Source organism: Coturnix japonica, chromosome 2, assembly GCF_054131305.1.
Source record: "Coturnix japonica strain WE chromosome 2, WE-NBRP24, whole genome shotgun sequence".
Taxonomy (NCBI): domain Eukaryota; kingdom Metazoa; phylum Chordata; class Aves; order Galliformes; family Phasianidae; genus Coturnix; species Coturnix japonica.
The window spans coordinates 41,456,578-41,461,353 of NC_140664.1; the positions used below are offsets into that span (position 1 = coordinate 41,456,578).

At 40.5% G+C, this 4,776-nt stretch overlaps 1 long non-coding RNA gene across 1 annotated transcript in view; it reads right to left on the reverse strand.

Annotated features, from left to right (window-relative positions):
- Nucleotides 1-4,624: 4,624 nt before the first annotated feature.
- The window catches only part of LOC146761786 (uncharacterized), a 3,431-nt gene continuing 3,279 nt past the window's right edge, over nucleotides 4,625-4,776 (reverse strand). The window contains exon 3 of the long non-coding RNA XR_014942604.1: nucleotides 4,625-4,776. This exon is cut by the window's right edge and continues 168 nt beyond it. This is a non-coding gene — a long non-coding RNA (uncharacterized LOC146761786).

Sequence of the window (4,776 nt, forward strand, 5' to 3'; positions counted from 1 at the left end):
TTACAATAGAAACAAGGAAACACACTCTCTAGTAGGTTCTTTGAGACAAGAGGATACTTGGTGGCATACTGCTGCTTCTGGCATGCTGAAAGTGTGTTTTAGGTTTCAAAAAGTCTCTAAAATGAATTGAAACTATGACAATGATTAATTTTAGTCCTAAAGAGAAATGCATAATGGATACATATCGCTGACCAACTTTTAAATTCGTAAATCCCACTCCCAGATTTCTCCCCGTTAAAAGATATTTAAACGAGTGATTCTTCTTTTTAACATCCAGAACCCCTGGAATAGTGCCTTACTTCAGAGCTCAGCTAAAAGATCATATTGCTTTAAAATGGGCATGCTAAAACCAGGCACGCCTGGAGGAGAATTTGTAAGCACAGTTCTGTTTGCCACAGTGCTGGTAGGTCAGTGGGCGGTATACGATGCACCCATCTTTCTAGGAGCAGTAGGATTTCCTGCTGTTTTTTTCAGTAGTGACCTAGAAGGAGGTTAATGATTCCAAAGAATGACTTTTCCCTTAGGGAAAATTTAATCTTCTGACCTTTTTCTCTATCTGTCCATTCCTTTTAAGTCACAGACCCCCTTCATTTAGCTTACATCAAGCTGTTTTATTTTCTTCAAAAACATGGTTGAAGTGATTGCTTTTGCTTTCATTTAACCCTTGAACTGGATGAATTTCCAAGCTAAATCGTTGCCCAGAATACGGAATTGCTTGTAAGCATTACTTCCAGATTTCTATATTTGTCTTAAATGTGATTGTCAACCCTCAAAATCACTTTGACAACTGTCTAACTTCGAAAATGCATGCCTTTAATGTACTCTCGCAATCATCTCCGAGAGTTGCTTTACAAAAAGAACATGACAGGAATAAAACAGCTATTGGGTTTTTGTTTTATTTTTTTTTTTCCTCTGAGTTCTATCAAAATGCTGATGGAACTGGAGTAGCGGAGAAGGAAATTTTATTTAAAGTATGTTCACCAAGACCATCGCGCCGTTCTTTGGATTAAATTTGAGCTCATAAAAAATATCAGCATCACACAGTCAAACTCTTGGAGTGCTTTGTTTTGTTTGAACTGTGCAGACACTACTGAATCAAATTTGTTGTCAGAATACCATAAAACAAAATCGCAATTACGTTATTATTCTCCAAGGCGTTGACTCTCGGGTGCAAGGAGTTCTGGAGGGTAACTGGAAACAGAAAGTGCCTTGTGCTCAAAGCTGTCAACTTCCTTTCGCTGCGCTGCAGACGTTGTTTTTGTCCATATTGTATTACACACGGTTATTGCCAACATAAGAATTCATGAATATTCCCGCATTTTCAGAATTATAATTAACACTCAATTTTGACACGATGACAAACTCACATAGCACAGACAACCAGCCCGGGAACAAAGGAATCCCTGCACTGAGGCCAGGGCCCATCCAGCCCCATGCTCCCAACCTCACACGGTGCTCAGTGTGGGAGGCAGCACCCTGCACCTCATGGCAGCACTGGGGAATTTCTTCCCGACCTCAGCTGGCGATCAGCTCATGCCCTGAAGTATGAGGATTGATAGCCCTTGTAATTTTTATTCTAGCTAGTGCGGCTGCAGATGCTGTACTTAATCAAATAAATGTCTAATACTTCGGTAAAGCTAAGTGAAGGCTAAATACTCCTTTCTCTTGGGAAAAATCCCGAGGAAGGAAAAAGTGCTGAGAAATTCCTCCAGGAGAGGCACACGGAGTTCCCACTGCTCTCTCCCCTCTCAGGGGACTGCACTGGCACATGGGGATGGAAGGGATGTTGAGCTGCACAAGCCAAGCACTGGCACAGGACCAGGCTCAGGGCTGGCTGTGCTCTGCTCTGTCTGCCCCTCAGTCCTGCCCCAGAAGCAGGAGAGACCCACAGCAGAACTTGTATGGATTTCTGTCAGAAAATGCAATGATATTAGAGGGGAAAACACATTGCATAGGGTGGCTTGGGTCACGGATTTCTTGGATCTTCCTCCATAAGCCACTGTGTGAAGGGACAGCCAGAGGGTCTATGGGGATGGGAAGACACGGCAGAGTTACTCTTCATCCTCTCTTAGCTTTCGTTTCTTTTCTAATCTCTTCTTTCCTCTATTTTTTTTCCCCTACTAAAGCAGAGCAATTGCCCCCAAAGCTGCTTTCCTTCATCTTCTGTTGCAAAAATAAATTCCACAACTCAGCTGTATATTCTAATGAGAAAAAGTAACAACAATGACAACAAAAACCACCTCCATATATTCATTGAGATTTGCCTCCTGCTTATTATTTTTTCTGAAATGAAACAGGACAGGAACATCTGAGCTCTTCTGCATCAAATGAAATTTTATGTGGTCCTAAAACTCCCCATCTTCTTCATGCTTCTAAATTAAATGATTTCTTCTAAGTCTACCTCCTAACTTGGTCCCATCTCCTGTTTCATTAATCACATTTACTGCTTTTCTCTGTGTTTCCTCACATCGCTATAATGCAGTGACAAAAATACGACAGAATGTCCAGAAATGCAACTTTTACTCATGAAACCATGCAGTAATATTTTATGTTTAGTCATCTTTTTGTTTTCTAATGTATCTGAGTGTCTCATTTGCTTTTGTGTGCTTTCTAAGCTGCTGCAATACACTGGGTAGCTTTTTTTTCAGTAGATGATGCTTAGATTTTCCCAGGCTAATTAATTGCTGTCAGTTCTTGACAATATTTTCCGGCACAAACTCCTCAGCATTAGTCTGTTTAATTTTGCCTGGCATCATATTGCCATTCCAACTCAGTTATCTGCCTTACTGTGGAATTTCTTTAGGTTTTGCTGAAATTCAGTTAACTCAATAAATGGCCAAGTACCGTCATGAATTTTCCCATGTAGATCAATGGGTGCCGGGTCTGAACACCAGCAAGCAAGCTGTGGCTGTAGCAGTGAAAACAAATGTTGCCATCCTCATTCTGGAAGATGTTTAAGGTGGTTACTGAACATGTTGGACAAACCCATCCTTACTATTGATCCCAGGGGCAATTTGGAGTTAAACTCTCTGCTTGCATGACTGCTGATCCCTCTGCAGCTTGGGGAGCTGAGTGCAACTCTGGAACCTGCTGCTCCGGAGCAGAAGCCCTGGTTCTGCCATAGCTGTCCCTTCAATTCCAGGTAAGCTCCTTAACCTCCGGTACAACCAGCTCATTTGAAAGCGGTGGGCATCTGCTAGCATTTATAAAATGCTTTCAAGAGGCTCGATTCAAAGCGGTCTGACAAATGTATATAGTTTTCCATCCTCTAGTCAGTTTTTCAGCACAACTGGATTTTAATTCTGGAGCTGCTGTGGTTTTTCTTCAGAGAGACTTTACTATGAGCATTTGGAAACACTAAATAAATTGCATCTTCTGGTTCTACTTTATTGACTAGTTCATTAACTCTTTCCTGTAGTTCTAAGAGGGCTGAGAGGATTTCAGTAGGAGCACTGCAGCTTTCCCTTGCTATCTATCTGTGTGCCTCGGCACATCACGTGCAGCGATTCTCTGAATAGTTTCCTAGCACTAAAGTAAGAGTTACTGGTTTATAATTCCCAGGATCATCATTAGCACCTTTTTAAGAGATGGGTACAACCTTGGCCATTCTCCAGTCCTCTGGTACGGTAGCTGTTTTAAATGATAAATTACATATTTTTGTTAGCAGCTCACTTGCGCCGGTCCTTGGTTCCGTCAGAACTCTCGGATGAATACCATCTGGTCCGGCTGATTGACTGCAGTGTAATTTCTCAGCTTGTTCCATCACCTTTTCTGATACTCCTATTTCTGACAGCGTCTCACTTTCAACACCTAAAAAGAATGAAGCCCATGTAGTGTTCATCCTTTGTTAAAGAGCTGTTTAGCTCTCTTCTTTTTCTATTTTTGATCGTCTAATGCAGCTGAGAAAAAAGAGGTTGACTCCAAATATCTTTTTTGATCGTCTCTTATATATATAAAACAACAAAGCAAAAAGCAAAGACAAACCTAAAGATGGCATTTGTTAGGGGATGGTAGTGTCAGAAGTCCAAAATTTCAAGCTCATTTTTATTTTCTGTTAACTGTGAATTGTACTTTGCAGTGGTGAGTCACTGCGGATTACTTGGGAAAACCTGCCAAGGGAAGCATATATAACATTTTTCGGGGATTTCAGTGTTATGTGTTATGGCTGAGTGAAAAAATAAAGATGTATGTGTGTTACCCATTCTCCTAGAACCTAGAACAGAAAAAGAAAGAAGCAGATGATCTTCTGTGATAGAATATCTCTCTGACAAACAAGCAAATAGAGAAAAACAAAGCTATTACCATACGTGCATGGAAACAGAGTAAGAAAGAAAAGTATCATAATCACTGTCAATTGGTAGAATATTTCTCAGCTCTGCATATGTCTCTACGCACCTCCCCACTCTTCCCACGTACCCATACAAATCTCTGCTCTGTCTGCATTTATTATTCACGGTGCTTTCTGTCTATTTTACACTATACGCTCCTCAGGCAGAAATCTTGTCTTTTCATATGTCCATAATGTGATATACATGCCAGTCAAACTGTTTAAATAGTAGTAAGTGAGATTTTTTCTCTTTTCCTTTCATTTTCTTTTTTTTTTTTTTCTTCTTTCCTCTCACTCTTTTATTTCTATTTTTTAACAAATGTTAAGTTAAAAATCAAAGGTAATAATTAGCTCAAAACAGCACTCAGAGGCATCTCCCCCCAAAAGTGACCTTTTGAGCCACAACCAAACCAGCCAACTTTATTGTGTCTTGAGGTCAAGGCTCCTAT